Source organism: Dendropsophus ebraccatus, chromosome 12, assembly GCF_027789765.1.
Source record: "Dendropsophus ebraccatus isolate aDenEbr1 chromosome 12, aDenEbr1.pat, whole genome shotgun sequence".
NCBI lineage: Eukaryota > Metazoa > Chordata > Amphibia > Anura > Hylidae > Dendropsophus > Dendropsophus ebraccatus.
Genome location: NC_091465.1, coordinates 61,946,813 through 61,960,008, shown reverse-complemented (window position 1 = coordinate 61,960,008; position 13,196 = coordinate 61,946,813). Strand labels below are relative to the sequence as shown.

The 13,196-nt window shown below is 47.9% G+C and overlaps 1 protein-coding gene across 1 annotated transcript in view; it reads left to right on the top strand.

Moving 5' to 3' along the window:
* The window catches only part of LOC138769299 (immunoglobulin superfamily member 1-like), a 94,148-nt gene that overhangs the window by 37,880 nt on the left and 43,072 nt on the right, over positions 1-13,196 (top strand). The gene's annotated exons all lie outside the window — the stretch shown is intronic.

Sequence of the window (13,196 nt, the reverse complement as noted above, 5' to 3'; positions counted from 1 at the left end):
TACCAAGTTACAAAGACCATTTAGGAAGACATCTGACCTCTCCCAGGGGCTGCAGAACAAAGTCTCAGCAGGAGTTTTATACCGGAGACTGAGGACTGAATGAAACCTAGCAATGTTCAGATGCACTAAAAGTCTTAGAGCACAGAATGCATTTCAGATCCTTAGAAAACTCATTAGAGCTGACTGCACGGAGCTCAACAATGAGCCGTCACGTAGGAACGGCACATGAAAAGGGTGAACGTGGAGTAGAAAGGTATAGAAAAGAGCACATGAAAAGAGGATATTCACACCACCTTACAGGCGTTATCCCCCAGGGGTCTACACAGGAACCACAGGGCCCCATATCTAATCACAGAATAGGCCCCAGCCCCAAAAGGGAATAAAAGATGAAGGAAAACATTGTGATGGGCTGGAATTTCCCAAAATCCAGCACCAAAGGTGCCAAGGATGCTAGATTACTGGAATTTTATAAAGCTACAGTGAACTTTGCAGAATTTAATAGTGTTAATGTCAGGATTGCCATTCAATCTCCCAAATGCTATATGATCCTGATCCCACCTCAGACCTGCACCTTAGGGTCCATTTACACAGAAAGATTATCTGACAGATTATCTGACAAGGATTTGAATCCAAAGCCAGAAACAGAGATCAGGTCATAAAGGAAAACCTGAGATTTTTCCTCTTTTCAAATCCATTCCTGGCTTTGGCTTCAAATCTTTGTCAGATAATCTGTCAGATAATCTTTCTGTGTAAATGAACTAGGCTACCTAGCCCAAGGTGCAATCTATCTTTCCATTTATCTTTATTTAAATTACTTAAAGGGGTATTCTGAAGATTTTTGCTAACTAGCTGTGCCCAGGGCACTGTAGAGCAGATCTGTTACCCTTGAAAATGTTATAGAGCTGGCGGCACTCTGGCATAGATCTTAAAGGAGAACTCCACTTACCTCCCCGTCTCCAACACTGGTGCCCGCAGTTTGCCACTCTGGTCGCCACTTCCTGGTCTAGAGACGGGACTTGGGGCATAATGTTCCAGGCCTGCTCAGACAGACATCGACAAAAACGGGGCACCACATCCGGCTCTTACTGGCTCCGTGGGCCTGGAACGTCACATTCCAGGTCCCTTCTCACCACCTGAATGACCAAAGCGGCCGACTGCGGGCGCCAGTGCTGGAACCAGGGAGGTAAGTGGATCTTATTTTTTTCACCCACCCTTTCCCCAAGCCTTTTTTTTTTAAAAAAGTATTCCTGCCCAGAGTCCTCGTTTAATAAAAACTTTTCTGTCACATCTGTACATGGTGTGTCTGTGTATTGATTAAAAAATTGCTTTTGTTCCCATCAGAACAGTGTCAAAGAGGCATAGCCTTGGTGCCTTGTGTGTCTTTGTTTATTATGCCTGCCCCCTTCCATTTGGGTGACATGCAGGGCTCAGCTCGAGATATATGCAATCCTGAACCTGTCACAGCAGAGAGCACCATATCAGACTGGAAAGAAAACGGCACTTCCTACAGGGCATGCAGCAGCTGATAAGTACTGGAAGACTTGAGATTTTAAAATCTGTATAACCTGTATAGTCAAAAGTTTATGGTAAGTTTGTGTAACATTTGCCACTTTTCAAAATGTGAGCAAGATCTAACAACAAAGCAGGTTAAGTCACCGCAGCCCACTGCATTTACTATAATTTACACCTGTAACTGGAGTAAATTACAGTGGAAATAAGCCAGCTCATAGCGGAACCCATGATTTACTGAGATGACAGCACGTGTCAACACAGCTGACACAGGCTGGCTTTTACATATGACTGCCATATGAATCACCACTCCTAGTAACCCTTACCCTAATGGGTTAATGATCTGCATTTCATAATTTTGCGGTGAAATCAGTGTTTCCATAACAAAATCCACAACCAAATGTTTTAAAGCATGATAACTAGGAAAAAAAAACTATGAATGTGTATTGCAAATTTGCTTTATATCACACCCCTGTTGGTTTAGACCAGGGGTGTCAAACTCAAATACACAGTGGGCCAAAATGAAAAAATGGGACAAAGTCGCGGGCCAACCTTGAAAATTATCGAAGCACGAATAAAGCGGTCCTGGCACTGTCAGTGGTGTGCGTCTCCCAGCACTGTGCACTATGATAAATTACATGATAAATTGCTATGATAGGATTACACCCCAACCCATGTAATAGCCAACCCCCCCAATATTGTCCCATGTTGTAGCCAACCCAACCAAAATTGCCCCACATATTAGCCAACCCTCCCAATAGTCTCATATGGTAGCCACCCCCCCCCCCCAAGTGTCCCATATAGTAGCCAGCCCTCCCCAATAGTGTCTTTTATACTAGCCAGCCCTCAACTGTAGTCTCATATAGTAGCCAGCCCTCCCCAATAGTCTCTTTTATAGTAGCCAGCCCTCCGCTGTAGTCTCATATAGTAGCCAGCCCTCCCCAATAGTCTCTTTTATAGTAGCCAGCCCTCCGCTGTAGTCTCATATAGTAGCCAGCCCTCCCCAATAGTCTCTTATATATTAGCCAGCCCTCCCCCATAATCTCTTATATAGTGGCCAGGCCTCCCCAGTAGTCTCATATAGTAGCCAGCCCTCCCCCATAGTCTCTTATATAGTAACCAGCCCTCCCCCACAGTCTCTTATATAGTAGCCAGCCCTCCCCCATAATCTCTTATATAGTAACCAGGCCTCCCCAGTAGTCTCATATAGTAGGCAGCCCCCCCCCAGTAGTCTCATATAGTAGCCAGTCCTCCACCATAGTCTCTTATATAGTAGTTAGTCCTCCCCCATAGTCTCTTATATAGTAGCCAGCCCTCCCCATAGTCTCTTATATAGTAGCCAGGCCTCCCCCAGTAGTCTCATATAGTAGCCAACCCTCCCCATAGTCTCTTACAGTGGCGTAGCTACCAGGGTCACTTATGCGCGGCGCTGCCGGGGGTAGAACAGGACACCCCCGGCAGCCAGGGACCAGACGGAGCCTGAAGAAGTAGAGGATCGTCGTGGGAGCGGGTTGTTAGGTGAGTTTGTGTGTGTGTGGTTTTTTTTTTTTTTAATTCTGCTTAGCATAGAGGAAAGGGAGGGGGGGGCATCTATAAGGGATGGGGGAGAAGAGGGGGCCATCTATAATGAGGGGGGCATCTATAAAGGGGGGAGAAGAGGGTGCCATCTTCAAGGGGGGGAGAGAGGGGGCATCTATAATGGGGGCGGGGAGGGGGCCATCTATAAGGGGAGGGGGGAGAGGGGGCCACCTTTAAGAGGGGGGAGAGGTAGGCATCTATAAGGGGAGGGGGGAGAGGGGGCATCTTTAATGGGGGGAGAGAGGGGGTCATCTATAGGGAGAGAGGGGGGCATCTATAATGGGGGGAGGGAGGGGGTCATCTATAAGGGGAGGGGGGAGAGGGGGCCATCTATAAGGGGGGCAACATGCAGTGGGGGGCCATCTATAAGGGGGGCCATCTTTAAGGGGGGGAGGGGGCCATCTATAAGGGGGGCAACATGCAGTGGGGGGCCATCTATATATACTATAAGGGGGTCACATAGTGTCAGGGCTACCCACTAAATGAGGATGTAAAGGAGCCAATACAGATGTGCAGTGTGTCGAGAGATGAGGAAGGTGCCAGTATGAGGAGCCTAATATGTTTGTCTGGCAGATTCTGTGGATTCGTGGCTCGGAGAAGTTCTCATAACGGCCCAGGGCAGATGGAGAAGAAAATGAAAAGGGAAGAACTCCGATCAGAGAAGACGTCCCCTGTGAGTCACCTGATAAATTTGCACTGTAATGTATATGGTGTATACAACCTGTGTGGAGCTGCGTCCACCTCTATATGACTGGATGAGGTGATAGTGATCTGTGTACAGTGGATGTTATTCAGTAGCAGTGGTGGTGTTAGTCAGTATGTGGTGGTATTAGTCAGTATGTGGTGGTGTTAGTCAGTATGTGGTGGTGTTAGTCAGTATGTGGTGGTATTAGTCAGTATGTGGCGGTGTTAGTCGGTATGTGGCGGTGTTAGTCAGTATGTGGTGGTAATATTTGTTACGTGTTATCTGGTACTGTGTTTTATTGGTCTCAGTATACTGGATTTGGTCAGTAACAATATGGTGGTGATGGTAGTGGTTGTGGTGTGGCTGTAATATTTGCCTCTTGTATACTCGTATTATTGGCAATATTGGTCTCAGTATACAGTAACAGTATGGCGGTAATATATATAGTGATAATATTTTCTCTTCCTATATGCTGGTGTTATTGGTAATATCTGTCTTGGAGTGTGTGTATGTGTATATATATATATATATATATACATACACCTACCAGTAGCATCACTGGGGGGGGGCCAAGTTGACCTCTCGCACCAGGGCCCAGGAGACATTAGCTGCGCCCCTGGTATCTTATATAGTAGCCAGCCCTGCCCCATAGTCTCTTATATAGTAACCATGGTGGGACAGATGTAATTAAGGGTACAAACCCACTTGACGTATTTGCTGCGTGAATCAGTCTTAAAAATAAGCAGGCAAAACGCAGGTTGGCTTTATACAATTGTTCTGCGTTAAAATACGCAATTGCGTATTTTTGAAGTGTAAAGCTTGTTGTTAGCAAAGCATCAGTTGTTAACAACCTGTGCGAAAAACGCATGTAGCTTCACGCTTCAAAAATACGCAATTGCGTATTTTAACGCAGAACAATTGTATAAAGCCAACCTGCGTTTTGCCTGCTTATTTTTAAGACTGATTCACGCAGCAAATACGTCAAGTGGGTTTGTACCCTAAAACTCTAAATTGCCTGGCAGGACAAAAATAATGGCACCCGCGGGCCAGAGTTTGACATGACTGGTTTAGACTTTGAGAGACATGTAAGAAGAAGTGACAGCTCCTGTGCAGGGCAGGGTTCACAATATGGGGGAGAATTATGAAAGGGTGTAAAATCTACTCTGGTGTAAACTGCCCACAGCAACCAATCCCAGCTCCTCTATCATTTTATCAGAGCTAAGAGCTGAGCTGTGATTGGTTGCTGTGGGCAGTTTACATCAGTGTAGATTTCACACCCTTTGATAAATCTCTCCCTATGTTCCTATTTCGTAAATGTGATACTAACCAGTCCGTTTGAGGCTATGTTCAAACAATCGGTATTTGCTGTTGAAAGACGACCATCCAATTAAAATGGCTGTTACTTTGACGATGTCTGAGCATAGCCTAAAAGTACAAATGGATGTTTCTATTCCTCAATATATCATTTTATTTTGCAGAACTCAAAGTGTGAAAGTGTGGTCTGCTATGTTTTGAATCCCATAAAATGAAAGTATATGTTCAGGAGAGAGACTATAGTCATGAGGAGACTACATTGGTCTATTGTACTTAATAGACCTACTGCAGTACATATCAACCTAGCTTGTTATTAGTATCCTGTAATATACCAGCAACATCTACTGTAGTCTGAGTGTGGTGTAAATCCAGCCTAATTGCTATATAGGCTTCCTGTGACTGTGTCTGATCGCTGCTATATTTTCTTCTGTCCCCCGCGGTTTAGTAATTCTCAGTACAGCCTGTGTAGACCTGCTGCCTGACCACTATATGTGGTATCATTCAGATTCATACTTGTCCCTGACCATATGATTAGCCGTTTCTATGTTTCACTATTAGGCTAGGTTCACAGTATGCAGAAATGACGTCCATCTTTCATAATATTGTCCGTTATTTCAAAAATACCAGGCGTTATTTGTGAAATGATGGCTGTTGTGAAAGATAACTGTAATTTTTATGCAGTGTGAGCCTAGCCACAGCCTATGTTCCCAACACATCTTTTTAGCAGCCATTATTTTATCTTGGCGTATGTAAATAATGATCATGATAGTTTTAAATGCTTTTTTTTTGCAGTTGGGGGGGGGGGGGCTGCTTTTAACTATTTTCATGTCTGTAGTGGGTCTGTATCTTGCCATTGCGGTGAGCTGTTACATTTTTCTGTGTTTTTGTGTGTTTGCAACTTGAGCCATAGCAACGTGATCCTGCCTAGTGTGAATGCTGTTCTAGGAGAGCTGACCAGATTTGTCTTTTTTTTCTGTGTTCCAGATTGGGGAGTGGCTGCCTCTACTTGGTCGTGCACTCCACCTACCCCACCCAGGTGGTGTAATTACTTGTGCCGGTATAAGACTGGATCTTGCATGCCCAGAGCATAGGCGTATTTCATGCCATGGAGAGGCCATAGTACAGTGTAGGACTGCCACGTGTATGAGGCCACTGTAACGTGGTGGGGTAGTTTACACCATTTTCAAGTGGTAACCAAGAGCCTCATTATTTTTGTGGAAGTTTTTTTAGCAGTTGGGGGGGGGCTGCTTTTAACTATTTTCATGTCTGTAGTGGGTCTGTATCTTGCCATTGCGGTGAGCTGTTGCATTTTTCTGTGTTTTTGTGTGTTTGCAACTTGAGCCATAGCAACGTGATCCTGCCTGGCGTGAATGGTGTTCTAGGAGAGCTGACCAGATTTGTCTTTTTTTTCTGTGTTCCAGATTGGGGAGTGGCTGCCTCTACTTGGTCGTGCACTCCACCTACCCCACCCAGGTGGTGTAATTACTTGTGCCGGTATAAGACTGGATCTTGCATGCCCAGAGCATAGGCGTATTTCATGCCATGGAGAGGCCATATAGTACAGTGTAGGACTGCCACCGACTGCCCCGTGTATGAGGCCACCGTTACATGGTGGGGTAGTTTACACCATTTTCAAGTGGTAACCAAGAGCCTCATTATTTTTGTGGAAGTTTTTTTAGCAGTTGGGGGGGGGGCTGCTTTTAACTATTTTCATGTCTGTAGTGGGTCTGTATCTTGCCATTGTGGAGAGCTGTTGCATTTTTCTGTGTTTTTGTGAGTATTAAATGTCCGTCATTATGAAAAAGTCATTTTTTGGCTTAAAAAAGTTGTATGTGAGAATAGCCTAATGCTTCTACTTCGGCCTGCTCCCCGCAGTTTCTGAAGTGACAGGCCGCTCAGCCAATGACTGGGACCAAAGTGGCTCCTGTGTATAAAGTAACCACCAGGCCCAGTGCTTTACCAGTACAAGCCTGTGGGAGATATCAGCACCACAATGAATTGTTACATGAATTTTAAAATATACAGTATTTACATTAGGACGATTGTAAGACATATCATGTTCCACTATTATAACACAGTATAGCTTGCCACCTAGTGGTGAAGTAGAAGTCACACTGTTCAATGTTTCCTGTGTTTGTAAAATGAATGTATACAGGGCCGTTTCTAGTGGCGTGCGGGCCGGGCAACCACACGGGGCGCCAACAGCAAGGGGGCGCTGTTGGCACCCCCGGGACCTTACTCCACTACCCCCCGGCGCTCACCTGACCGGCCCGCCGCCGCCTCCCTTGGTGTTTACCTGACCGGCCCGCCGCCTCCGCTACCACCAAACCCCCCCCCCCCCCCCGCGCTCACCTGACCGAATGCCGACTCCGTAACATTACTTCCCTCCGGCGATCACCTGACCGGCCCGTCGCCATAGCAACCTCCCACCCGCGCTCTCAGCTGAGCGCTCGGCACCTCTTCAGGCCGCCGCCCGCATCTTCTCCCAGAGCCTGGCCGCGCACACTCCATCCAGCAGGCGCAGTGATATGACGTCACTGTTACTGCTGGAGGATGTGTCCTGCTCCGCACAGGCTGAAGAGAGAAGATCCGAAGATAGAGGGACCCACTCTATCAAAGCATTATGTGAGTATAATGTTTTGTTTTTTTTGTGTGTTGGGCAATACAGGGGGGATTATTATGGCGCACAGCACAGGGGGATTTCTATGGGGCACAGCACAGGGGGATTATTATGGGGCACAGCACAGGGGGATTACTATGGGGCACAGCACAGGGGGATTATTATGGGGCACAGCACAGGGGGGATTACCATGGGCACAGGGGGATTATTATGGGGCACAGCACAGGGGGATTATTATGGGGACAGCACAGGGGGATTACTATGGGGACAGCACAGGGGGATTATTATTATGGGGCACAGCACAGGGGGATTACTATGGGGCACAGCACAGGGGGATTATTATGGGGCACAGCACAGGGGGATTATTATGGGGACAGCACAGGGGGATTATTATGGGGCACAGCACGAGGGGGAATACTATGGGGACAGCACAGGGGGGATTATGGGGCACAGCACAGGGGGATTATTATGGGGCACAGCACAGGGGGATTACTATGGGCACAGCACAGGGGGGATTACTATGGGGCACAGCACAGGGGGGATTATTATGGGATAGAGCACAGGGGGGAATTACTATGGGGACAGCATGCAGGGATTACTATGGGGCAGAGCATGGGGGGATTATTACTATGGGACAGAGCACAGGGGGAACCATTACTTAATGTGGGGGCACAGCAGGGCTGGGGGCATTATTACTATATGGGGGTACAGCAGGGGACATCATTACTATGTGGGGGTACAGCAGGGGACATTATTACTATATGGAGGGTACAGCAGAGCAGGGGATATTATTACTATATGGAGGCACATCAAGGGGCATTATTACTATATGGAGGGTACAGCAGAGCAGGGGACATTATTACTATATGGAGGCACATCAGGAGTCATTATTACTATATAAGGGCACAGCAGGGCATCCTATATACAGGGGGCAACCCACATACCTACTGACTTTACTGCCCATAACACACAAAAAGTGTAAGGAAGTTTCTGGAAAAGTGTGGAGCCTAAGATGTTTGTCTGGCAGGTTCAGAAGAGATGAATTGTTGCTGCAAGAAATCTTCCTGGAGGTCTGGGCTGGATGGAAAGAAAAGTGACGCCTCAGGTCCAAAAAGACATCACATGTGAGTGACTGAATGCCTTTTTTTTTCAGCTTATAAAAGTTATATATACATTCTCAGTGTATATTCACAGGGCAGAAACAGCAGAAACACCAACAAACATTTTCTTAAAGTGGTATATTTACCGTCTTGTATTTACTTAAAAGGGAAGTCCGGGCAAAATAATTTTAGGATATGTTATTGCTCAGCAAAAGTTATGAAAGTTACTAATAGACACTTGTTATGGGAAACACACCTAGGCTATGTTCACACTACGTAAAACTACGGCCGTAGTTCTCGCCGAAGAACTACGGCCGTAGTTTTGTGGTGTGAGACATAGCTTGGGATCCCGGCCGGAGCGTACACACATCGTATACACTCCGGCCGGAATCCCATGCGGCGCCGGATAAAACTGACATGTCAGTTTTCTGCGTCCGGAATTTAGTGAATTCCGGACGCAGAAAGACCTGTCAGTTCACACAGTGAATCGAGCGGCTCCGGCCGCTCGCTTCACTGTGTGCAGGGGGAAGCTCTGATGTGGGATCACGCTGCTGTGCCCGCATCAGAACTCCGCTGCCGGAAAGATCACCCGATCACCAGATACTTAAGTACCGGCCGAGATGCTCCGGCCAGAGACCGGCCGTTCAGTGTCCCGGCCGGGGTCAGGGAACGGCCGGTCTCATACGTTGTGTGAACATAGTCCTATAGTGCGTTTTCCCTGCACTTACCACAGCATGGCGTGTTCAGGCCTCTGTAAAGTTGGTGATGCCACGTCACATAAACTGCCAATTCCTCCTGCAGCGGTGGGACAGACTGGAGGAGCAGGTGACGGCAGTTGATGTGATGTGACATCACCAACTTTACAGAGGCGTGAACACGCTATGCTGTAGTAAGTGCAGGGAAAATGCACTATAGGTGTGTTTCCCATAATATGTGTTTATTAGTAATTTTCATAACTTTTTTTGGGCAATAACATATCTTAAAGTGACTGTACCACCAGGCCCAGGCTAAAGCACTGGAGGCGGGCCGACCCACCCTTAGTGGGAGGAAACCCTAAGCCCTCTATGATAGGGTTCCATTGATTCTAATGGAGTCACATCATGGAGCTGGGGTTTCTTCCCACTGGGGGTGGGTCGGCCCGCCTCCAGTGCTTCTGCCTAGGCCTGGTGCTACAGTCACTTTAAAATCATTTTGCCTGGACTTCCCCTTTAAGGAGGAAATATAACTTTTACCCCCCTTACCATCAGGACCTTGGGATATATTGTGTGGTGTCCCACCACGAATGTTACTGGTATGTTACACCCCTTGCAAAAGCCAGTACTTCAAGTAATTGTGGTAATGAAGTAGTACCTAAGTTTTGCCACAAGATGCCACTATTGTATGTAACTGTGCTTGTATTTTGCACAGCTGCAGGTAACTAAAGGGTTATTTGTTGTCATCTGTACACCAATGAGGACATTCTCTTCTTCTCTACCTATGTCTAAGCTTCTTTCTTTCTATGCTTTCTTCTCCACCACTTACAGGGAATACTACACCTCCTGTAGGAAGTTGTCCCATGTGGAGAGGAAGTTTACACCCACTCTTAGTCAGTCTTAGTCTGGTTGTTGAGCAGAGAAGACGCAAAATAGGTTGGTCCCTGCTGTGGTCCAACTAGTATGTAGTCTTAGCCAGGTTCCTGTGTAGATGCACATGGGAGATGCAGACACCAGTTTCTTAAAAACAGCACTTCTACACACTATGTAGTGTTAAGCTACTCAAGGGAGAGGACAAGGAAGAGAAACCCCAACCCACGCCGAGAACGAGTCTAAAAGTGCAGGACAGTATCCTGATAGCAAGAGGAACTGATCTGGATAAAGCAAAGTTGATAGAAGCCTACGTACTCTATCTGGCAGCGCAGGTGTAACCTTGGCCACTCTGCTGAACCCAGGTAACGAGGTCTGGGGCTTGTGTCACACTCATAGGGCGGGTCACCCGACACTGGTGGGCAAAAGGTGGTACAGTGACAAAAGTTGAAACATTTTCAAGTCTTCAGTATTCTACTACTTCTTCTCTTGTAAAGTTATGGCAGAGCACTTTACTACTTGGGTTGGGACTCTCACGACCTACTTCTCTCTACTACTCTGAACCTGCAGTACAAACTTCTCTTTAGAACTCGAGACTCTCCGTGCTCACAACAAACCTCTTCTCCACTACTCTGAACTTGAAGCACAAACTCCTTTCAACTATTCTCAGCTCTACTACTCTAAAGGTCCTCAGTGCAGCTTCTCTCTTGTCAAGTTTACAGTCTGCTGTCAGCTATTGTATAAAGTAATCTTTCAGTAAAGGATATCTATTTATGCTAAGGGTTAGTTCACACTGCGTTTTTGCAATCCGTTTAACGGATCCGTATTTTTTTAATGGTCAAAAAAGTAGTTTCAACAGTACTTTATTGTGCGTAAAAAAAAACGCATCCCTTTTGATCCATTTTTTTTTTTATAATGGAAGTCAAGGGAAAAAAGGATCAAAAACGGATGCACACAAACGGATGCTGAAAACGTAGTGTGAACCTAGCCTAAGTGGACTCAGTAATTATTACTCAAGCACCTACACAGTAGATACCACAGTGGTACCGATAGTCCGGGTGGACCACCGTGTTAAGTACCCAAGGGACTCCCTCACCGACCACAGGGGAAAGGGTATAGCTCTCCACTTTAAAATAAAAGCAGGTGTGCCTCCATACCTGTGTGCCCACCTGGCACTGGCGCCATGACAGTACCATCTGGCAAGTGACTGGTCGAGGCTCAGGAGTTCATCTCATATTGGACCTGTTATAGGAGGCTGTGGTGAGATGCTAAGCGTTTTAGTCATGTGTATGTCTCCTTGCTCCCCTTCCCCTCCCTTGTTTTCCTTCATTGACATACAGGATTTGGCATTCACTGCTATTGTAAGTATAGGGATGTGCAGACAAGGATCCACACAGTAAGCCCAGCCCTGTATAGAAATCAAGAAAAGCCAAGAAGGGAAAGGAATAGAGATGAGCGAACCTGGAGCATGCTCAAGTCCATCCAAATTCGAACTTTCGGCATTTGATTAGCGGTGGCTGCTGAAGTTGGATAAAGCCCTAAGGCTATGTGGAAAACATGGACATAGTCATTGGCTGCAGGCCCGGACTGGTAATCTGGCAAGCCGGGCAAATGCCCGCTGGGCTGGCCAGATTACCAGGCTGTGGGCCGCCCGGGCTGCATAAAAAAAAAAATCACCGCCGCGGCCCGTTTCTCTTTCCGGTCCGCTTCTGGCCGCTCCGGTCACTGCAGCCCGCTCTGTCCGCCACCTGTCACCGGATCACAGCCTCTGCCCGCTCCGGTCACTGCAGCCCGCTCGGCCCGCCCCTGACGTGCTCTGCTAATCCAATCAACGTGGAGCAGCGGCCGCGGCCGGCCATGGAACGCGCGTTACGTGCACCGCAGCGGCCCCACGCTGCTCCACGTCGATTGGATTAGTGCACGTCAGGGGCGGGCCGAGCGGACTGCAGTGACCGGAGCGGGCAGAGGCTGTGATCCGGTGACAGGAGACGGACCGAGCGGGCAGCAGTGACCGGAGCGGGCAGAGGCGGGCTGCGGTGACCGGAACGGGCAGAGGCGGGCTCCGGTGACAGGAGGCCACAGGAGCGAGCTGCGGTGATAGGAGGTAACAGGAGCGGGCTGCAGTGACCGGGGGCCATCTATAAAGGAGGGGGGAGAAGAGAGAGGGGGACATCTATAAAGGAGGGGGAGAAGAGAGAGGGGGACATTTATAAAGGAGGGGGGAGAAGAGAGAGGGGGGACATCTATAAAGGAGGGGGGAGAAGAGAGAGGGGGGACATCTATAAAGGAGGGGGGACATCTATAAAGGAGGGGGGAGAAGAGAGAGGGGGCCATCTATAAAGGAGGGGGGAGAAGAGAGAGGGGGACATCTATAAAGGAGGGGGGAGAAGAGAGAGGGGGACATTTATAAAGGAGGGGGGAGAAGAGAGAGGGGGGACATCTATAAAGGAGGGGGGAGAAGAGAGAGGGGGGACATCTATAAAGGAGGGGGGACATCTATAAAGGAGGGGGGAGAAGAGAGAGGGGGCCATCTATAAAGGAGGGGGGAGAAGAGAGAGGGGGACATCTATAAAGGAGGGGGGAGAAGAGAGAGGGGGACATTTATAAAGGAGGGGGGAGAAGAGAGAGGGGGGACATCTATAAAGGAGGGGGGACATCTATAAAGGAGGCGGGAGAAGAGAGAGGGGGCCATCTTTAAAGGAGGGGGGAGAAGAGAGAGGGGGCCATCTATAAAGGAGGGGGGAGAAGAGAGGGGGACATTTATAAAGGAGGGGGGAGAAGAGAGAGGGGGGACATCTATAAAGGAGGGGGGAGAAGAGAGAGGGGGG